Source organism: Pelodiscus sinensis, chromosome 11 (assembly GCF_049634645.1).
Source record: "Pelodiscus sinensis isolate JC-2024 chromosome 11, ASM4963464v1, whole genome shotgun sequence".
NCBI classification, from domain to species: Eukaryota; Metazoa; Chordata; order Testudines; family Trionychidae; genus Pelodiscus; species Pelodiscus sinensis.
Window position 1 is genome coordinate 49,178,248 of NC_134721.1, and position 23,974 is coordinate 49,202,221.

The window sequence follows — 23,974 nt, forward strand, 5'->3', positions numbered from 1 at the left end:
GAGTTCACCTGCCCACCCCATCTATCTTTTTCCATTCTACCGTACCCTGGACCAACCTGTACAGCCCCTCATTTCCTTCAGGATCCACATTTTCTGTGATGCCTACAACTCATAATGGTGGGGTTGAAGAGTGAGCAGCTGTAATGGATATTGGATGTAACATATTAATTTTTAAAAAGCCATCTGCCTCACTGGCGTGCGTATGGGATGTGCCGGGTGTGCCCAGGAACACCCTCATGTCTTAGGGTTGCCAGGTGTCTGGTTTTCTACCAGACAATCCGGTTTTTTGGGGCTCTGTCTGGTAAAAAAAAAATCCATAAAATACCAGTCATGTGCGATGTCCGGAAAATATTTCCTGGTTTTTTGACTGGGTGCCCGGAAGCCTGGCAGGCGGAGTGGCTGGGAGGTGGGGTGTGATCGGCGCTGGGAGCCCTGGTTGCGTGTGAGGAGGAGGAGCAGCCCGGTCCGTGCTCCTGCACGCTGGTCAAGCACATGGTGGAGCCGCAGCCGGACTGACTCGCGCTTCGCCTGGACCGTGCGGTGGGTGGGAGCACCCTGGGATCTGCACTATCCAGGTCAGTCCCACTCCCCACCAACTGATATGGTCCTCCACCCCCTCCTGCCTGGCCGGTTGGTTCTCCCCCACTTCTCCTCCTGATCTTCCTCAGCCAGCCCCGCTGCACCCGCCATGAGCCCTGCTTCCAGCGGCCAGTTCTCCCATCCTCTCCCAATCTCCCCAGGCCAGCCTCGCTGTACCCAACCCCTGCCCCTGCCGCCAGCTCTACCTCCCGCCGGCTGGTTCTTCCTCCCAGTCTTCACTGGCCAGACCTGCTGCACCCCCCACCAGTGCTGATTCTGGTGGCCAGTTCTCCCCCCCTTCTCCTGAGCTCCCCCGGCCAGCTCTGCTCCTGCTGGCTGCTCCCCTCCCCCTCGATTTCCCCTGGCCAGCCCCGCTCAGCCCAACCCCCTCCCCCCACTGACCAGCTCTGCTTCCCATTGGCCGCCCCCACCCATCTCCCCCGGCTAGCCCCCGACCCCCCTCCCTGCCAGCTCTGCTTCCCAGCCCTCCGCCCCCTACCTCCCAGCCAGCCCTGCTCCCCTCCTGGCCAGTCCTTCCCCCCCCCCACCCCCACCCCGATGAAGTGTGCCTGGTATTTTTTTTTTTTTGTGAAGAGTACCTGGTTACCCTATAATGTCTCCAAAAAAAAGTGGCTTTGAATTTTAATTTAATCGCATGATACGCTCTTTTAGTTTTAAAGTATGGATTGCTGTAGTATGCAATAGGCGCCGAATTGCACATATAAAAAACAAACTAAGTAGTACAATGTCCCATACTTACGTTTGTATTTTTTAAGTAAAGTTTAGTTAATTTAAAAAAAAATTAAGTTTAGTTAAGTTTTAGTTTCTTTAGTTTGTTTGATGAATAAAAATAATGTCCTTTATGATTGAGTATTCGATAAATGTTCACCTTTAAAAGAAAAATTCCCTGGGTGCACACCCTAATGAAATGTGCCACGCACACCTATGATCTGCCTCCATTCTTACACTATATGGCCACAGCAACCATATCATGCAAGACTAACAGCTATTACATTTATACATACTTTGATTATGTCCCCCTTATGCTTTCAAGACAGCTTCTCAGAATGTCAAGCCAAGTCTGCACGGGCAGGTTACAGTGCAGTACATCAGCTCCCAGCACTGTAACGCCTGAGGTGTCCACACTGGCAAGGCACTTCGTGCTCACTAGCTGCACAGTAGCTTCACTCTAGGTAAAACCACGTTGACAAGAGGCATAGAGCTTGCTGCGTAAGGGTTACAGGGATGGAATGCCAGTGTGGACATTTCAGTTGTTTGCTGCATTGTAACTGGCCTCCAAACCCTATCCCACAATGCCTGTTCTTGCCTCCCTAGTCATCTGAAAGCTACTGCCTTGCTCTCAGGTAATCTACCCTCAGACCACCCCCTCTACATTCCTTTGGAATTTTGAAAGTCCCCTTCCCGTTTACTCAACAATTCATGGTGTGCTGTCAGCACATCTCTGCAGGTGACCAAGACTGTACCAGGTGATTCCCCCCACTTGTAATCATGCCAAGGTGCTGGACTTCATCAGCATTTGGGGAGAGAATGCTGTTCAGTCCCAGCTGTGCGCCAGCCATAGGAATATAATTACGGGCAGGTATTGAGAAGTATGATTGAAAGGAGCCACCACCAGGACCCACTACAATACAGTGTCAAAGTGAAGAGAAGCTGTGACACACCTACCACAAGGTGCAGGAAGCGAAGCACTGCTCCCACAACATCATGGTTCTACAATGAGCTGGGTGAAGTACTTGCAGGTGACTCTACCTTCACTCAGAAGTCCGCCATGGATACTTTGAGGGCTCAGGAGCCATCACAGAGTGGACTGAGCTAGGAAGAGGAAATCCTGGCTGAGGATGCCCAAGGGGAGGGAACTCAGGCCCAGAGGATGACTTAGTGTCCATGGATGCATGCAGTCAGGAGCTATTTTCCACCCCGGAGGGAGCGAGCCAGTCGCAGCAGTCAGAGATGGGGGAAGGACAAACAGCAGAGGATGCACCTGGTAAGTGGCTTTAATTTTTGGAAGAATGCTTAAGAGAGTTATCGGGGGTGGGAGGGGTCGCAGAAAGCAGGCTTGGGTTTGTCTAGTGCTGGTACTGTCACAGGACTAGTCTGTGCTCCTCTAATAGCCCTGGTCTCAGGTTGCTCAAATGAGACAGCCACACTGTGCCCCAGCAGTCCAATCCTGAGTGAAAGTTTCATTTTACCCCTCTCTTCACAATTATTATGGCTGCAACCATAGGGATGTTAAGATCGGCTGGATCCAATTTCCCTGTATAAATATTGCCTTTAAATAGCCAAAAGCACACTCCACAGTCATTCTGCACCTGCTCCCCCTGTTATTGAACTCCTCTTGGCTGTGGCCAAGGCTCCCAGCATATGGCTTCATGAGCTACAGCATTAAAAGTTAGGCAGGGTCTCCAATGATCACAGTGGACACTTTGACTTCCTCTGTGGTGATTTTCTGGTCTGGGAAGTAAGTCTCTGCTTGCAGCTTCCTGAAGCAGCCAGTATTCTGAAAGATGTGCGTGTCATGCACCTTTCCAGACCAGCCTGCATGGGAGCTATAGAACACCAACCGTGAGCCAAAAGCATCTGGAGGACTCTGGAGAAATACTCATTGTGGTTAATATGCTTGGAGGCTAAGAGCTCTGATGCCAGAATTGGAAGATACGTGCTGCAGTTATCATCCCTCCCATTTGTGCAAAGCTATCCACAATTTCATGCACATTGCCCAGAGTGATGGTCTTTCAGAGCAGCTTGCGATTGGTGGCCCTGCACACTTCCATCAGCCTGAGTCCAATGGTCAACTTTCCCACTCCAAACAGATTAGAGACTGATTGTAGCTGTCTGGACTAACCAGCTTCTACAGTGCAATCACCACACGCTTCGCCAACAGCAGGGCAGCTCTCCGCCTTGAGTCCATGAGCCATAGGGTGGGGGTGAGCTCATCATAGTCCTACAAAAGGGCTTTTCCTCATCTGAAAGTTCTGCCGCTACTGCTCATCATCCCAGGCTTGCATGCTGATGTGATACTGCCAATCAGTGCTTGTTTCCCAAACCAAAAAGCAGCACTGCCCTGTGCCTGTGGCATTCATGGAGGTGCTAACCAATCTCATGTCATAGCTGCTACGCTTAGCAAAATCAGTGCCTAAAACCTCACTGTCACTTTGCAGCTTAAGGAATAACTTGACTGCCATTTGTGACGTGGCAGTGAGACCTATAAGCATTTTCTTCAATAGCTCGGGATCCATTCCCGCAAACCGAGGAGGCAGAGTGTACAGCACAAAAGCCATTGAAAGAAAGACAGTGCGGAATGCAGATGGAAGTACTGGGGTTGCTGTTGTGCATAATGATGCAACATGGGACCCTGGGACAGGAACCAGGATGCCCCGCAACTCGCCCCTCCCCCTTTAAGCCCTCCCACAAACCTCAGCAGCAGAAGAGGAAGAGGTGCTTTGAGGCACAGCTGCCTAGTATACATTGTAGTCACACTGCTGCACTGGCAGCTGACGTTGTGGACACACAACAGTGGTTTAACTGCTGTGCTCTGTGAGCAGTGTTGTAACTTCCAGAGCTTTACATCTGCCAATGTAGCATAGACAGAGCCTAAGTGTTCTGGATCAGGGACTAAAAATCAAAAAGGAATCATTAAAAAGTAGAAACTAGGTCAAATTACAAAAGATGGATATAAGCAAACAACGCAAGTATGCAGGGGCAAGATTAGAAAGGTGAAGGCACAAAACGAGCTTAATCTAGCTAGAGACATAAAGGGTAACAAGAAGACATTCTACAAATATATTAGAAGCAAGAGTAAGACCAAGGAGAGGGTAGGCCCATTGCTCAGTGACGAGGGAGAAACAATAACAGGAAACTTGAAAATGGCAGAGGTACTTAATGACTTCTTTGTTTCAATTTTTGCCAAGAAATTTGATGGTGACGGGATGTCTAACATAGTGAATGCTAGTGAAAATGGGGTAAGTTTAGAAGTTAAAATAAAAAAGAACACGATAAAAATTACTTAGAAAAAAGTTGGATGTCTTCAAGTCACCAGTGCCTGATGAAATGCATCCTAGAATACTCAAGGAGCTGATCCTAGAATACTCAAGGAGCTGATCCTAGAATACTCAAGGAGCTGATAGAAGAGGTATCTGAGACTTTAGCTAACATCTTTCAAAAGTCATGGAAGTTGGGAGAGATTCCAGAAGACTGGAAAAAGGCAAATATAGTGCCCATCTATAAAAGGGGAAATAAGAACAACCCAGGATACTACAGATCAGGCAGTTTAACCCCTGTGCTAAGGAAGATAATGGAGTAAGTAATTAAGGAATTCATCTGTAAACAACTAGAAGATAATAAAATGATAGGTAACAGCCAGCATGGATTTGTAAAGAACAAATCATGTCAAAACAATCAGATGGCTTTCTTTGATAGGATAGCATGTGTAAGCAGGGGCTGAACTGCTGCTTGCTCTCAGCCAGCTAAAAGGAGGGGTGGGTGTGCCCACTCCAGTTGTTTAGCTCTGCAAGGTACTTAACTGTTGACATGTAAATACTGCTCAGGAGAGAATCTGAGGTGTGGCTATGGAAATCCCATTCATCCAGGGCTGATGGAGGGTCAGTGTTGGAATGGAATGTGGAGAAGTGTATATAATTCGGGACTGTTGTGGGGGGTAACTAATCATGCTACCCCTAACTGTGGGAACTGTAAAACATGCCACCAGTGCTTGCAGGAGAGACACCACCATCATGGTAAGAGGTCTCGGAAGAACAAGCCTCCCCCCTTCCAGAGTTGAGTGAACAGAGCTGGGGGAAAGGCCTGCTTCACACCTGCCAGGTGTGAGCTATAAGACTGGCCCAGCCTGCCCTTTTCCCCCCTTTGTTTTAAAGACAGATCTAAAGCAGACTCCCTGAGGAGTCTTTTCTTTTGCTAGTCCAGTGGTGGCTAAAGAGTTGAAATCACTGAGAGCTGAAATCACTGGTTTGGCTGAAAGCCAGACCTAGTGCAGCCAGTGAAGCGGCGTGGTGTGGAGCGGTGTGGTGTGGAGCGGCGGCAGCGAGGAGCGGCCATCAGTGGTGTGGAGCGGCAGCAGGTGAGGAGCGGAGGAGCGGCCTTCAGTGGTGTGGAGCGGCGGCAGGGGAGGAGCGGCGACCAGTGGCGTGGCATGGAGTGGCGGCAGGCGAGGAGCGGCGACCAGCGGCGGCAGCAGACGAGGAGCGGCGGCAGGTGCCCAGTGGAGCGTCCAGAGGCGTGGAACGAGACAGCTGGTGGAGTGTGGCGGAGTTTCGTATAAGGTGCCTCCTATCTATCCTCCCACCCCCATTTCTACCCAGGTTGGGAGGTGAAACCCTGCGGGTGAACTTTGGGACTCTGGGTGGCACGGACCAGAGACAGAGACTTTTGGCGTTTTGGACTCTTTGGACTTCGGGCGATTCTTGGCTGGGGTGGGGGCTTGGCTCATGTTTGGGTTATGAACTCTGTTTGTGGTGTTTTCCCCAAGTTAATGCCGTATGACTTCTCTCTGTTTCATTAACTGTTTCTTTCCTACACTCAGACTCAGTGCTTGTGAGTAGGGAAGCATTGCCTCTCAGAGGCGCCCAGGGGTGCGTGAATTTCCCAGATTACTGGGTGGGGGCTCGAGCTGGTTCTATGTGAGATTGACCCCAAGATATTGAACCCAGCCCTGGTTACTGCCAGGCCTGCCCGGCAGAAGGGTTACACATGTCTTGTGGATAAGGGAGAAGCAGTACTAGACTTTAGTAAAACATTCAATATGGTTTTACATGACATTATTATCAATAAACTAGGCAAACACAACATGGATAGGGTTACTATAAGGTGGGTGCATAACTGGCTGGATAACTGTTCTCAGAGAGTAGTTATTAACGGTTCACAGTCATGCTGGAAGGACATAACAGGTGAGGTTCTGCAGGGGTCTGTTTTGGATCCAGTTCTATCCAATATCTCCTGTAGGCATTCAGGAGGCTGAATCTTTATTGATCACTACAGTCTCAGAAATTAATCAATAATCCATACACCTATCCATCAACTAGGCTACACTACACCACTAACAACACTGATTGAGAACTAGACTTGAAATGTCACTCAGACATAGAAAAAAGTTCAGAGAGAATTATTTCCTGCAGAGTAAAATCCCTTAGAGTAACAGCAAGGGAAGAACAGACACACAGAAGGAGCAGATACTATTATCCTAGGTTGGACGGGAAAACTATGCCAGAAGCATGAGTGAAATGATGAAAGACTGTGGAGTACCCGGTATAGTGATTAATAATGACCATAGGAGCTGAGTGGATGAGATCCGATGTACCCACAAGAGCAGCTCTAGATGAGTGAAGTGGATGGAATTCAGACTGACAGGGATTAATTAGCTGGCTCTGCAGAGACAGTGATTGATTTGTACAGGCCTCACTTTCATTATGATTTTAACTATGCCTACACCGGAACAGAAAGGCATGTAGTTCTCAATAGCCACCAGATGCTAGAAGTAGATTGCCTGGGCTAATTTCTATCCAACTGAGCCAATGAAGTAGGCAAGATGTTAATGATGGAATGATACTACAGCTATTTTAAATAATGCCAAAAGCAAAGTGTAAAAATTTGAGGGAGTTAAGATGACAAATGTTAGCAGTTCTACCACCAGCAAGACACATGTTTAGCAGCATCTGACTGCATTACAGGAGAATTAATTTCTCCTGGGCATATGCCCCCAGGAGAGGAACTGATCACAAATTATGTAGCACAATAATGTCTTTACAGTTACAATAAGGTTAGATAATTTTATAAGAAGGTAAAATAAGCTTATGGCAAGAGCAGAGTGGTGTTAGATACTGCATGGGGGCATCAGGTTAGATGACCCAGAACCAAGCCATCTACTCCCAACTTTATAATCTAGGATAACTCTTTAAAAAAAAAAAAGTTGTAACATGTTTCGGATATTATAAACTGAGACCATTATACTTTGACTTATGCCCATTCATTTACTGTGAATCCTAGATACTCACAATCTTTATCCAAGAGCCATAGGACTCAACACAGGTTATGCAAAACCAATACAAGGCTGTTTTGAAACACAACAATTAGTCGCACGCACAGAGCTTAGAGGAGAGCCGGGCAAAGATGATGGCTGTTCCTCAATACAGATGAAGGAAAAATCATTGGTTGGGGATGCCCAGAAGATAAAGCTTTGCATATCATCAGGTGGTCAATCAGCTAAGCCACAATGAGTCAGCAGAGGTCGATGAGGTGAAGCTGTTGCTGTTCTTTTCTTCCAGCTCAAAACTGGCAACATAAGAAGAAGCTTCTGATACAGAAAATTTTCTTATTTCTCAGTCTAACCTGTGATTAATACCAAGTATGATCCTATGAAATGTAGTTTAACTGCTGCGTAGGAGAACCACGTACTTGCTTTTCCTGGTGAGTAATCATTCAGTATCACTATAATATCACAGTAAACAGTAGGATGGCTTCCACAGATCCAAATGAAATTACTTTTCTTTCAGAGTGTGCTGCACATATGGTACATCAATTGCACTTCAAAATGGCAGGCAGTTTAAAAAGTCCTTCATGTATTTACAATCAGTTATCTTCCGACTGATCCTTGCTTAGTCAAGTTGAACATTTTCCATATGCTTTGTGTATTATAACTGTAAGCTGGTGGGTGCACTTCCCTTCTCAGGAGAGATCGATGCCATGGCATAGTCTCTTTTATTTCACGCCTTTGCCTCAGGCCACAAATTAGTTAAACAAGAACTAGGAAAAAATGTAAAAATAAAGCCGCTTCTCTGGTCAACAGGGGCTACAGTTCCCAGAGACATTCTCCCCATCTCTCAGCCTGAGCCACTTCACACAACATAGACCATTTGCCTGGAAGTGAATCATAGAATCATAGAATATTAGGACTGGAAGGGACCTCTCGAGGTCATCGAGTCCAGTCTCCTGCCCCCATGGCAGGACCAAATACTGTCTAGACCATCCCTGATGGACATTTATCTAACCTACTCTTCAATATCTCCAGAGACGGGAATTCCACAACCTCCCTGGGCAATTTATTTCTGTTTGTGTTTATGAAAAAATGTGTATTTTATTTTTCATCAGGAAAGGGGATGGGGGGGGGGAGGTAAGCGAAAGGACGTGAGGGAGGAATGAGGCACAAGCCCCCAGTGGGGCAGACCAGAGAGGCTCTTAGTGCTCCTCAGGGTGGAAGCTCTCCTGCAGGGCCTCCTGCATACTAACAGCCCCCCAATGAACCTCCCGGATGGCAGCCTGCAGAAAGTGCAGCTAGGCTCGCAGCAGCACATCCAAGAGAAGCACCAGTGTGCCCAGGGGCAGCTCTGGCTCCATGTTGCAGAGCGCTGTGGTGTCCTGAGTGAGGCAACCAGAGCATGCAGAGACAAAATGCTTTGCTGTCCCTCATCGAGGTAGGCAAGCAAGCAGGGAAACCTGAGAACCAGCAGTTCTGGAGGGGGTCCCTTTAAGCACAGGCCTCAGATAGCCTCAGGCAGCAGCCACACAAAGTAAATCCTGACCTGATGCCCTGCCGGACCTGGTTCCGTCTGGCCTTAAATGTGATTCAGCGTCCACTCAGTGTGGATGCGCTATTCCGAAACGTATTTTGTGTGTAGATGTGTTATTTCAAAATAAGCTATTTCAAATTAACTATTTCAAAATAGCTTATCTCGAAATAACGCTGTAATGCAGACATATCCTTAGAGATTAATATATATTAATTAATTAATTAAAATATCATGACCTTTCCTGGGCAAAACCCCACATCTTAAATATATATAGTATCATGAGGTTTTGTGGGCAAAACAAAAACAAGTAGTCCCAAAGAAGTGGGTTTCGCCCACGAAAACTCACAATTTTATATACTGTACACACAATATATATATATATGTTAGCATCTTAGAGACTACAGGACTACTAGTTTTTAAATTCAGAGTTAAATGGCTATCATTCTGAGATGTAATTTTTAAAAAATGGTTTTAGCCCAGTGGGTTGCATAGAAAACCGTTTTTCTGATGCAGCGTACTTTGTGATACTCAGAGCATTCCCATACTGCAAGTTGCAATGCACGATCAGTGACCTGCTGTCACAGAAATCCTTTGCATGGCTATGCAAGATGACTAAACATCAGACAAACTTAGAAATCTTCAAGGCTCCGTGCACATGTTGAGAACACAAACATTTATAAGCCATTAGATGGTCTCTAAAAATAAAATATGCCTTGCATTGTTGCTTTGAGAGTTAAGTGGCTATGTATGATTAAGGGCTTGGCAGAATCCATATGGTTACATTCCTTTCTCTCCAACAAAAATATCCTTGAATTTAATTTGATCTAAATGATTCCACAGTTGACAATACAATTCCCATTTTAACAGAGCAGGGAAAAAACCCTTATGTGTATATAGGAAATGCTCATGACAAAAACTCACTTGCAGCGGAAAGAGGTAAATATAACCAAAGGGGTGAGAGAGAGGTTAGATCAATTTCATCTCAGTCTTCCCCGGAAATAACAATTAAAACTGATGTAAATGCCAAGCAGTTATTCATACAAATCAGTAGAAAACTGTCATCTTTCACTAACCTTTAGCCCACACATAGGGCAAAAAATACAGAATACATCTTAAACATCTAGAACTACATGAGCCTTATCATAACTTATCAAAAATAGGTGGAACTATGAGATGAGCCCTACAGAAAGCAATGGATGCTGGGGTGTAATGTCCCCCTTGAATGGCATTTGTTATGACAGCATTTTCAGCGGGAGAATATGGACCAAAAATGTTTTGAGGCCGGAACTGGTCTTACAAGGTGTTGATGGGCACTCTGGTTATAAGCTTGAACTGAAGGATGTGCTTATGTGCTTTGATGGATCAGGATTTGTGGGCTCAGCACCTTGCAAGATCCAGCTCCTAGTCTTGTTCATAGGTTTGTGTTTTAAGAGGCTGGGAGCACTGTTACCACACAAACATTTTTAAATAATCTGGTTGGCTTTAAGGGATGCAAGTGAAAGAGAAGCTGGAAGAAAAAGGAAGTTTTGTCTGATGTTTTACTTTCAAGATGGCTCTGGGTAAATTCAAACGATTTAATTCAATTTACTATTACAGAACCAGAGACAAACACGAAATAATATATGTAAATTGCTCTACGCCAATTGCACATCTTATCTCTATTCTATTTCAAAATTGCTTATTTTTGAAGTCTGGCACATCTACACAGTGCCAAATTTTGAAATAATGCACTACTTCAAGCCATCCTTTAACCCTTGTGCAACGAGGTTTACCAGGATGGCAAAATGTGCACCCGTTATTTCGAAAAGTATTTCCAAACAACAAGCGGCTTGTGTAGACATGGGGTAGCTCGGTATCCCGAAATAGCCACGCAGTGGAGATGTACCCCAAGGCACAAATCTGTAGTTGCATTTTCACTTTTTTTTTTCCCTCGCAGAGGAGTATGTAAAATATCACTAACTGCAACCATCTGTGTCACATACAGTTCGGAATCCCAGTAGCCGGGGATTTGGTACATTGTGGCCAAATGCCTCATCCAAAAAGCAGAAGGAAGTGGTGCCAAATGCAGAAAGTCCCTCTCAGACATATGGACCCTTTCAGTGGCTTCACACGTCCACATTGCTGCCAAGATAATCCCTCAGTTTAGCTGCTCATCTGCAATCAGTCTCTGTGGCTCCCAAGGGATAATTCAACCCTGAACATTTGGATAGTCACTGAAGACGATCCCTAGTTTTTAGTGAATTTGCTCACTTTTTCCCTACTGCTGGCAGTAAGAATGCTCCTGGAGGGGCCACACTTTGAAGATAATGGAGATTCTGTTTCTTTCCCAAGGAGACACTGTGTTGAAACTTTATGCTATTTATTCTCTTTGAGCCAAACTTTAACCTGCTGTAAATGGGCTCATCTGCATTGATCTGCAGGAACACACCAGCAGAGGATCTCATTCTTCCAAGTCATAAGGTGACATTAACGGGTCAGGTTATAGTTTTTTGAGGAAAAGGACGGGAAATAGGCATTGGGAGGACACAACTGCACCAAGTCACCCACTAAATTATATTTTTGGTCCATATCTCTATAAGTAGATTATAGAACACAGGTCCTCTGGCCTGTTGGGAGAATGTGCGGGGTAGTTTACACCTTGTCCATGGGTAAAAAAAAAAAATACAGTGAACTCCAAACTATGTTTCCTTTCCTTTGTTGTCTTTCAATTTGCCAAACCCAATGTATCCTTTCTGGTGCTGTTGCATTTCATATCACCATTTTGAAGACTAAATTTTGCCATCACTTCCACACAGCATATGTCTAGAGTAGCTGACAAGATTTTCAAAGTTTTCTACCATCTCATGCATTGCTAAGATTCCCCCCAAATTTCTTTCCCTCATCCATGACGGTGGCTCTCCTCCAAAAGCATGGCTTGGAGCTAGATTTAGCAAAAAGTATACAATCCTTTCCGTCTACAATAGGCTAGCTTGGAGCTGGTTTCTGGAATGTCACAGCTGCTCTTAACTGGGATAGCACACACTCCTCTAGGCCTCTGAGAAATGTGGCTAACACACAGCTCTGTGGTTCACATTTTTATCTAGCATGGTAGAGCTCCAGTTTTGCCTCAGGGGGTCCTGAGCTTGTGGGCAATGAATGTTTGCCTCGGAGGTTCGCTGTGGCCACTAGTGTAGCCTCTTGCTCTTTACTCGAGACTAGCGTCACAGACTACTGAGCCACCTTCATCACAGGCCAGACAATGGGTTTAGGGTGAAACCCCTCCATAGTCAGAGTCTCCCCTCTCGAGGGTAGATGCTGCAGTGATGTGAGAAGGGTTGGGGGGAACCCAGGCCCACCCATTACTCTGGGATCTTGTCCAGGAATCTTAAGGTAGTAGCAACAGGCAATGTCCTCCCCCCTCCCCCCACTACCATCTTTGCTACCTTTCCCTTGGCCATTTCCCCAAATGACCTCTGCCAGTACCTTCTTCCTGGTACCTGACCATGTTCTTCCTGCTTCTCCACAGCCCACCTCTTCACTCCCAGTCCTTAGCTCTCCTGCCCTCTCTGAAGGGAACCCTTCTAACCTAGGGTCATCTCCCCCTCCCACGCAGACCTTTAATGGGCCACAGGTGCTGTGAGTAGCCTGTTTCTCTCTTGCTTCCAGCATGCTCTTAATTAGCTCCAGGGACCTGCCTGATTGTGCTGCAGCAGCCGTGGCCCTGGCCAGTAAATTAATCTATCTTCTATCAGACTTCTGTAGCCAAGTCTGGGTCTGGTCTGGGTCTGTCACACTAGTGTTCAGCTCAGTCAGAAACCCTTACACCATATCTAGCAATCGGAGAAAGCATGCGGATTTGTGCCATTTCCCAGAAATCTTTGGATAAAGCAACCAGTAAATGGATTACATCATGCAAATAGACAATGTGTAGGCTCATTTAACAAGGGAGGAACCCAAGACTAATCCAATTTCACCATTTCAGAAAACCTCGTGCAAGAGACAAACAAAGAACTATGATCCTTTGCACTTATATAATCAAGTAATGATGTTTGATACTACATTTTCTTGCCAAGTCATTGGGTGCTGTGCAACTCTTTGAAATGCAATTAAAGACATTACCAAAGCAGTAATATGAGCACAGTTAAAATGCAAAACAGCATCCAATCTGAATTCAGATACAGGCTCACAATTCCCAGGGAAGTTAGTGCCGCGTGTGTTTGTGCACATTTAAAGGCAGAATTTGGCCCTGTTCCAAGATTAATAGTAGCACAATGGCAGTAGCTTCATACACCAGTGGAGATTATGTTAGGCCCCCTACAAATAAGAAACTACAAGCTCTTCAAGTCAGGAACTAACTAAACAGCCAAGATAGACAAAGTGTGGGTGGAGACATGGAGCAATGACTCGCCCAAGGTCACACAACTGTTAGGTGGAAGAGTTGGGAACAGACTCTTGACACTCAGTCCAGGGTCCTGTTCACCAGACCACACACCAGCCTCTACAAAACAATTTATTTCCATTACGGAAATGGGTGCATCTACACCGCACTCATTTCAAGATAACTAGCATTGTTTTGAAATAATGCAAGCATCTACACAGCCATTCTGTTATTTCAAAATAACTTCAAAACGATGGACGGTTTATTCCAAAATCTGTAAACCTCATTCTACGAGGAATAACGCCTGTGTCGACACGCTCCACTGCTGCTGTTTTGAAATAGCCCCTCACCCAAAGCCATTCTAAGTTATTCCTCCCCAGTGCTTCTTGGAGCTCTAAATTGAGATGGCATGTCTACATTAGGGAAGCCTGCCTTGGACTAAGTTTGGGGCTCCTCTGCAGTGTAGACATGCTATTTTGAAATAAGCTATTTTAGAATAACTATTCTGGACTATCTTATTTTGAAATAAGTGTGCAGTGTAGACATACCCAAACAGCCCATGTGTGATTTACTTCCTCCATGCATTCCATGGAGTGCACAGGTTTCCAGACTCAGAGCTTGTCTTCACGTTGAGTGCTACACCAGCCCAGCCACACTGCTGTAATGCTTTAGTGAAGACACTACTATGCCAACAGAAACTTAATAAAGGAAAGGAAAGCTTAGAGTAAATGGACATACAGAAAAAATCTGCAGGCAGGCTTCAGAACTCAAGAGTTCAGAAATCTGGATTAGGTGTTAGCACCTCTATACCATTATTCAGTAGTATGTGGCAAGAATGCTATGAATGTTTATTTCTGTGGACTATCAACATAGGCCCTGGCTCTTCACACTCTCAAGTTACTTTCAATTTTTTTCCTTCTCATAATAGCATTACGCTTGTTAAAATTCAATCTTTGTCATTGGACTATTGATTTTGTGCTTGACATTGTTACCAATTTATAATTTAGAACATGTGCAAACAACCCAAGCAAACAATGAAGTCTATGAAAAGATGTAGATACTAGTTGTCTTCTTTCCACTCGATCAGTTTAACTGGCACCTTTTTTGCTATTTTGTTTGCCTCATTAAATCCACAGCTTTCTCTCTGTAAATGCATCTGTATAATGTTGCATGACAGTCATCTTACTTGGTGTTTTTATTCTGATTTACAGATTTTTCTTCTATTCTCTTCATGGTGTGTACAAAACATCTCAGTGTGCTTAGGAAAACTTCTATGGGTGTAATCAGATATTAAGTGATACCATCATTTTATTTGTAGCCTTCCTTCTTCCTTCATTATGGGAATTAAAACATTTTGCTACTATTCTGAAACTTTCCACTGCTCTCAAATTCAAACTATTGCCATGTCTACAAAAAATGAACACAGCACGTTTCGTCTAGAGATAAGAAGATGGATGGGAATATAACTGTCTTCAAATATGCAAAGTGTCGCTATAAAAAGGACAGTGATGAATTGTTCACCATATTCACCAAGGGTAGAACAAACAGTAATATGCTGAATCTACAGCAAAAAAGAGCCTGGTTAGATATTAGAAAAAGCTTTTTAAGGCTAGTTAGTACTGCAACAGGCTAGCCAGTGAGGTAGTGGAATTCCTGTCATTAGAAGTTTTTCAGAACAGGTTAGACAAACTTCCATTCCAACTTCTATTTAATTCTGCCTCAGCACGAGGGGAAGAGCTACATGACTTCTCAAGGTCCTATGATTACAAAGTTAGATCCAAATCCTTGAAGATAGGGACTGCTACTGATACTGACTTTAATCAAACTCCACGGATGGATATAAGCATGTGCTCTGGTGCATCTATTTGTAAGACCAGGGCCTTCAATATGAAAACCCAGGTGATTTTAGTACTTTCTTGATTATGGGTCTGGTCTAATTTCCATTAAGTCAGAGACTTTTGATGTAATATAATGGAATTAGAATCAAGGTCCGTTTGCTAGAATATGTAGAAAAAAATTGAAAAAAGTGTTTCTTTTTTTTAAACTGTCTTTTGATTTTAAAATATGTACAGGATAAAAATTGAATATTTAAACATGGAAACAATAAAGATCTGAATTACACTTCACTCACTTCCAAGCAGAATTTAGATTTCTCACATGTCTTTTCCTTTAGTGAAGAGACAAATTCCTTTAATATCCCATGAAAGTCTTCTGTTTTTCGGTTAATCTTAAGATGTTCATATGGAGCAAATTTTGCCATATCAATTTACCAATCTTTTCAAGAGTTTCCCATTTTTTGACCTTTCAAGAAACAATCCCTTTACACAATTAAAAGCAATTGCAATCCATTTTAATAGACTTTCCAAAATCTATGTAGAAATACCATGTAGCCAGGCTAATTCTAACTCCGCTAGTAGTGAATGATTCCAGAATGTTTCTATAACACAATATTTGATCTATATTTAGGACATAGCAAAATAAATGTCACACTGACATTTTTGTTCTCTCACACATTAATTCTTTATTTCCCCCCACACTTCCTCTTTTCTCTTTAATTTTCACTATTTTCTTCCATTCCATTTGTCTTTCCCCACTTCTGTCAGGATCACTTTGTTCCTTTTTTGCTATACTACAATTATTACCTTCAGATTGTAAAATCACTCACAAAAGTGAGCATCCTGTGTCTGAGTAATTGCCAGCATTATTAAAGTTTTGTAAAGGCTAGCAACTGAGAGAGACTACACGATCAGATCTGGGGCTTGATCCATCGTGACTGAAGTTAATGGAAAAGCTCCCATTGATTTCCAAGAGGCTGAGCTAACTCCCCTCCCACTGACATTTTGTGAGCTACCCATTATCCCAATTAAGTTTTTAAAATAACATTTTTAGTGCCTCTTCTATTTATGAACAACTCAATTTCGGAGTGACTCATGCTATCAAATTATGAGTGACTCTCTCCTAAAGTAAACAAGCTTTTTTCTTCCTTTAGCTAAAAGAAGACAGTTTACAATGTTTGTTCTGAGGGGCAGTTTCTTGGGACTTCACAGATTCTCAGCATTCGACTAATATTATCTGCCAGTCCCTTGTTCTGTTAAAAAAAATGGAAAGTATCGCCTCTGTCTGGTTCCCCTTTCCCCACCAAGAGTCGTACATTTGGCACACAAGAATTATTTTAATCTAATCCAGGACCTAACCATTTGTGATTAGTAAATTTCTTTCCTGTCATTGGATTTAATATACCCAACTCAGATGACTTTTAAAAACTTGATAATTGTTAAGTTTAAACTAGATGGGTTTATGAAGGGGATGGTTTGATGAGATAACATGATCTTGGTAACTAATTGACCATTCATTATCAGTGGGAAATAGGCCAATGGAGGGATGATAGGAGTTACTATAGAGAACTTTCTGGGTGTCTGGCTGATGAGTCTTGCCCACATGCTCAGGGTTTAGCTGATCGCCATATTTGGAGTCGGGAAGGAATTTTCCTCCAGGGTAGATTGGCAGAGGCCCTGGAGGTTTTTCGCCTTCCTCTGTAGCATGGGGTACAGATCACAGCTGGAGGATTCTCTGCATCTTGGGGTCTTCAAAGTATTTGAAGGCTTCAATATCTGAGATATAGGTGAGAGGATTATTCTAGGAGGGGGTGGGTGAGATTCTGTGGCCTGCACTGTGCAGAGGGTCAGACTAGATGATCATAATGGTCCCTTCTGACCTTAAAGTCTATGAGTCTATAAGTTTGGAATTAACATGAAAATTCTTTTGTTATTTCCAAACCATCGAACCCTTAGAGCATCTGTTCACAGTGAAATCTAGTCCACTTCCTCAGTGAACAAACTCACCAAATGTCAATATGGCTGCCTAGATGGAGCTCAGCTGCCGGAACAGGGGTGATGGACCACTCCTCAGCTCAGGGTGCGCTGTGAGTTATTTGCTAATGGCTTAGGCAGTTTGCTCTTGGGTTGTTTCTGTGATGGAGGGAACAACATTCCATCCACCAGAGAGTCTCAGGCCTGGATCTGCAACATGACTGGGGCTTTGTGGAGCATAGCATTGCAGTACCTGCCTTTTGGAAAAGCCACTGGAATCCATAAAGCCTGAGCTAGGAGGACAGATTCCCTATACAGTGAATGGGGAGGGAGGCACCTAAGAATGAAATCAACAACCCCAGCATGCTAAGGTGGAGGTGGAGGAGGGCGAGTGTTGCCTAGCGTAGCCAATGGTAGACCACAAGAGGGATGTGTCCTACACCCCACTCCTCTCATGAATTTAGATGGCCAAGTCTGGGCTGGGTGGAGGGTGCTTCTTTTTGCTTGGAATCCATAGCCATGAACCTTCTCCTGGAGTCAGGCAACTAAATAGCAGCCTTACTTCTTACACAGTGGTTAGAGCACCTACCTGAGATGTGGGAGACCTGAATTCAATTCTTTCTCTGCCTGACGGGGAGAAAAGAATTCAACACAAGTCTCCCCCTTTTGGGAGAGTGCCCTAACCACTAGGCCAGTGGTCTCCAACCTTTTTACACCCAAGATCACTTTTTAAATCTCAGAACAGGCGAAGATCTACCGCCCCGCCCCTTCCTTGAAGCTCCACCCCTTCCTTGAAGCCCCGCCCTCTCTATTCTCCTGCTGTCCATCACTTGCTATCCCCAGCCCTCACTTACACACTCTGATCAACAGTTTATTTTTAAATTATGCGATACATACAATTAAAATCACGTGTTTATAGTTATGAAATAAATGGTCTGTTTTGTATTCATGCTATTTAAATCTAAAATGAAGCATTTATAATTATACATTTTGTGGGGACAGAGTACTGTGGCTGGGGGCAGGGGAGAGGGAACAGGGTGCTGGGAGGGCAGAGGACAGGGTGCTAGTGGGGCCAGGTTTCTGCAGCAGGAGACAGAGTGCCAGTGGGGACAGAGTTCGGGGAGTGGGGACCGGATTGGGGACCGAGTTCTGTAGCTGGGGACAGGAGTGGGGACAGCATTCTGTGACTCGGGAGAGGGGAATGGGGTGCCGTGGACGCAGAGAGTCCCCTGCATCTCCCTTCTCCCAGCATACTCCCCCCCCCCCCCGGGAAACCAGCACGTGCCTGCCCCGGGGCCAACCCCTCCCTCCCCCCCGCACAGGGAAGCCCCGCGCGCACCTGCCCCGGGGCCGACCCCCCCTGTGCAGGGAAGCCCTGCACGCGCCTGCCCCATGGCCAGCACTGCCCCCCCCCCCATGCAGGGAAGACCCGCGTGCATGTGCCTGCCTCAGAGCCAACTACCCCCACCGTCCCCGTGCAGGAAAGCCCCACGTGCGTGCCTGCCCATGGGGCCGACCCCCCTCCCCCATGCCGGGAAGCCCCGCGCGAACACCTGCCCCGGGGCCAACCCCCCGCGCCCGCTGGAAACCCTCTGCGCGCCTCCTGCAGGGCTGACTCACCCTCCTGTGCGGTGCAGGGGGCCGGCAGAGCAGCTAGCGCACTTCTGGCATTGCCGGAAGTGGCGCTAAGCCGCGGGACTTCTGAAGCCGACACTACCTCTTGAGGTAAGTAGTGGGGCTTCTGGGGGGTGGGAGGGAAATGGGGGCGGGGCGGACAGGACGCCTCGCGAGCTACTGGTCGAGGCCTCGAGATCGACCAGTAGCTCGCGATCGACCTGTTGGTGACCACGGCACTAGGCTATGGGACATTCTAATGAGGTTTTCTTTCAGTCTCTCGCATGGAAGCCTTTTCACTTGGGATAAATATTAAAATAGTCACTGGGCCGAAGAGCGAGACTCATCTGGCAGGAAGGGTGCTCACCCAGAAGACCCAAAGCCCAGAGCTCAGGCTTGCATTATTTATCCACAGGAGCGATCGAGAGAGACCCCACATCAGCATATCCCATAGCCCATCCCACACAGTTGCAGTTGGAACTGTGGAAAGAGGCCTTATATACTGGCATAAGTTTTTCCGTTGGTAGAGTCGTACTAGTACAAAACCCACTGCGGCAAAGCTCTGGCCGTTCCCCGTGGGTCTCACGCTACTGGCCGATGGCATTAGCCTCAGAGGCTCACTGTGGCCCTCCACACGGCCTCTTTCTCTTCACTGGAGACAGGAGCCCCAGCCTACTGAGCCATACTCGTCACAAGCTAGTTCATAAGTTTGGGGTGAACTCCCCACTGGAGTCCCCTCTCAGAGGCAGATTTTTCTGATGTCGGGAGGAGATTTGGGGGAAACCCGGACCCACCCACTACCCTGGATTCTGACCCAGGGACCTTGAGGCAACAGCAACAGGCAAGGTTACTGCCACTCTCAACCTGTCAGCTTTTTCCCAGGGCCACTTCCCAAAATTACCCTTCCCAGTACCTTTCCTTTGGTACCTGCTTGTCTGTCCTCAGCTCACACCCACACAGCTCTTCTACACTTCACTTCCTCCTTCCTGTCCTTCCCTCTCTTCCCTCCTCCTGCCTTACCTGGGGGGAGACTTTTTAAAGCAACTCCACAGGCCTTAATTGGCTGCAGGTGTCTAATTAGCCTGTAGCTTCTAGCAAGCTCTAATTGACCCCAGATGCCTGCCTGATTATGCTACACTGAGGATTGTTCTTTTTTTTAAACTCAGGGAAGAGATAGTTGTTGACCCAAGCCCCACCATGTCTTCCCTCCATTAGTGTGCATCAACCACTGGTCTGAGTCTGTCACAGCACCTTTGTGCTGACATAGCTGCAGCCAGACGAAGGGAGCTGGACTGCTTTCGCTACAGCCAAAGATGTACAACTTTGGTGCTTAGACACGTTCTAACCACACAGTGGGATCCTGAGAGTTTGGAACCTCCCTGGTGCAGTGTTGTGTTTTAACGATGCTATTTCTAAGCAGCATTACAAAAGAGCACATAACAATGAGGTTGATTGCAACCCCGCATTGTCCTATGAAATGCCTTCAGCAAAAAACCTGTTCCATGGGAGGCCAAAAGCATATCAGGAAGCATGAAAAATTAAGAGAGTCTTAACAATTCCACTACTTACATGACCGCAACTACTGCTCCCTGGAAATATAATAATCAGTGCTAAAGACATCAATAAAATGTAAGAGCCAGAGTGACCTGACAGGCATTTTGGATAGAGCAGAGAAGAAACACCACTTTAAAAGATGAAACGGGATCAAAAAAAGGGAGAGAGAAACAAGCAGAGTGGATGATTGAGGGAATTATAAACAGATGCAATTGCTGCTAAATGGAAACAGCCAACTACGCTGTGCAAACCATCGAGTAATTACAAATTGCACAGACCCTGAAATATTGACAGCCATGCTAAGCACACAGGAGAGAGAAAAGATACTGCCTTGAATTGTTCTGAGACATTATAAATGGCAGGAAGCAGATGATACACACAAAGAGCTCCGGGGCGGTGGTAAACAGCACTGATCGCCACCTGCAATAAAAATAGCCTTGCAGATGTAAAGGCCTCACAGGACTGGGGAAGGCATGGAAACCATAACTGAGTGTATTGGGAGTGGAAGTGAGTTCACAACAACTCACCATGGGCATGTCTACACTACCAGCCTAGTTCGAACTAGGGTGGTTAATGTAGGCATTCGAAGTTGCAAATGAATCTCGGGATTTAAATATCCCGGGCTTCATTTGCATCTTGCCGGGCGCCGCCATTTTAAAATCCCCGTTAGTGCGGACTCCGTGCCTGCGGCTACATGCGGCACGGAGTAGGTAGTTCAAATTAGACTTTCTAATTCGAACTACCTACTCCGTGCCACGTGTAGCCACGGGCACGGAGTCCGCACTAACGGGGATTTAAAAATGGCGGCGCCCGGCAAGATGCAAATGAAGCCCGGGATATTTAAATCCCGGGCTTCTTTTGCAACTTCGAATGACTACATTAATCGAACTAGGGTGGTAGTGTAGACATGCCCCATGATGCTGAATAAAAAGAAAAATGAAAAATCAGCTCAAAACTCTTGCTATTAATTTTGAGCTAAAAAGGAGAAGGAGAAGAATCTGAGAAACTAAATTCTTATAGAAGTCTTGGCCAAACTTTAAGCACACGTGGTTCCATTGAAGTCAGTAGCTGGAAATCGAAGACAGGCAAATTGGGGGAGGAATTACGCCCAGTTTTAAATGAGGCTTATTAACCACTAAAGCAAATTCCCTAGGGAAGTTTCCACGTCATGTGAAATCTTTAATTCAAACAGCCAAATCTCGCTAAATTATATAGTCCTGCTTAGCCTGACATGACAGGCCTGATGCCAGGATTATTAGGTGAAATGCTGCAGGCTGTGCAAGAGGGCAAACTAGAGAGTCACAGTGGTTCCTTGTGGCCTTAGAATCTATGACTCTGAAGCAGGAAGAATGTTTGTAGGTGATTTATAAAACAATTAACAGGGTCATGTGACTATAAATGTCAGCTATGTTGTTATTAAAATATGCACTAGCCACATATCTCTCCAGGAAAAAAAAAAACACCTATTCAAAGTAGAGCAATGGATTTTCAAACAACGCATTGTCTCATGATGTCCACGGCACACTGAGCAAATGACATCGCCAGTGCAATTTCAATGCCGCGATGGGACAGCTGATTAATGGAGTCACAAGTCTGAGGCCATGGTTACAACCAGTAACAGAGCAGCTGAAAGTATGAGGGAAGGGTTTTTCCTAACGGCCATCCTAAACCTCCCTTGCTGCAATTTAAGCCCATTGCTTCTTGTCCTGTCATAGGTTAAGGAGAGTAAGTCTATAACAATGCCCCTCCCTCTCTCTCTCAGCAGTATGACCTAGCAGCCAGAGTATATAACCATGCCCCTCTCCCATGGCAGTGTGTTATGGATTCTGGCCTCTAGCCAATGTCCCTCTCAGGATAGTATGGCCTGGCAGCCAAAGTCACAAACAGTGGAAGTAGGTCCCCTTGTGAGGCTGGTGAGGGTGGGGTAGCAGGCCTGGGGTTCACCCTCTCCACTGGGTCAGCCCGGGGCCCTGTCAGTGGCATAGTGGACCATTACTAGCTCAGCAGGGAATCCCATTGCAATGCGCCAAGCTCCTTGGGTTACTTCCTATTGGTCTTTTCCTGGTAGTTCTCTCCAGCTTCTTCCTCCATAACAGGGGCCTCGCCTGCAGCTTCTCGCTGACTGGCCTCCGTGGCTTGGTCTGTCAGAGGTTCCTCTTCAGGTGCACCTCCATCCGCAGCAGCAGTCAGCCCTGACTGAGCAGCTCTACAGGCCTTTATAGCTGGTCTCCTGCTGCAGCATGCCCATCAGGGTCATGGGGACAGGGCCTCCTCAGCCAGGTGAGGCATGTTAACTCCCTCAGCCCCAGTGTGGGGTTGATATACCCCATCACACAACCATAATTAATAAACATCTGCTTTGTTAGCATGACATTTCCTTCACCTTGAGGAAATAGTTCCATCAATAACTGAAGCCATATCTTGAGTAGGACTTCAGAAAACTAATAAAAAACATTTAAAAAATATGTTGGCTTCTATTACTGACACATGAACTAAAATTACCTCTCCCTTTGAAAGAATCAAATGTTCTTAGTGTGGCGCTCATATTTTATTAGGAAATGGCTATAGTAAGCCTTTCTTGGTAGGCTCTGAAATACACAAAACAACAAAAGCATCTTGTAAACTTCTAAAATCATTAGCCCAGGAGCTATCCAATAACAGAAGTGTAATATAAAAATGTGTGGTCTCCAAAACACTTTGGATGGATGAGAAGAGGAACTAACTGATGTACTCATGCTGGGTACTGCAAGAAACTCAAAACAAATCTGAGTTTGTCACATTGCCACAGCAATTTTTTTATTTGAAAGTCATCTGCGAACAGAATATAGTTTTCTTGTTTGTTAAATAATTTCTGGTCCGTAGCTCACACCTAAGCAATACATTAAAATTGTTAGATATTCTAAAGGCTTGGTCTACAAGTTATGAAAGTGGATTACGCTAAGCTGGAACGGTTCCACTCACCACTTTAATGCCCCCAGTTTTTCAGGATTGTGATTTAAATTCATCCTACTTTAATCTGAATTGACTTTCAAGTACAGAGAAGCCCTAATTAATCACTGCGGGGACTGGCCGCAGTTTTCCAGGGTACATTTCTGTTCCTTTGCTACATGAGAATAATTCTTGGAATCAGGTTTCCATTACAAATATTTGCAATTATCAATTTCCTGCAGTATTCACTTAACTCTCACTGTTGCAAGCCAGCATTTCTGCCACTGAGCTCATTCATTTGACTAGTCAGAGAAGTAAACTCAAGGTTAAAAAGAGACCAAGTTATTTGTTCAGAAATTTGAATATTCACAGATTTGGGTTTTGATCTTTTCCTTCAGTATTCAATCAATTCTATGTCAATCAACAAAAGGTTCTAGTCACTGTAAGAACAAACACTACGAAATAATTGCACTGATTAACCAAAAGCCATTGCAACAAAGACTGAATCCTATTCTCACCAAAGGACTTCTTGGTAAATTCCTACAGAACTGAAATGGACCATCACAGAACTTGGCTTTTAAATGCTCCATTGACAT

General features: G+C 45.3%; 1 long non-coding RNA gene across 1 annotated transcript; it reads left to right on the plus strand.

The window, feature by feature from the left end:
- The first annotated feature begins 1,317 nt into the window (after nt 1-1,317).
- LOC142830988 (uncharacterized) lies at nt 1,318-15,700 on the plus strand. The gene is made up of 3 exons (XR_012906571.1): nt 1,318-5,876; nt 7,875-8,016; nt 14,685-15,700. It is a non-coding gene; the product is annotated as an uncharacterized LOC142830988 (long non-coding RNA).
- The last annotated feature ends 8,274 nt before the right edge of the window (nt 15,701-23,974 follow it).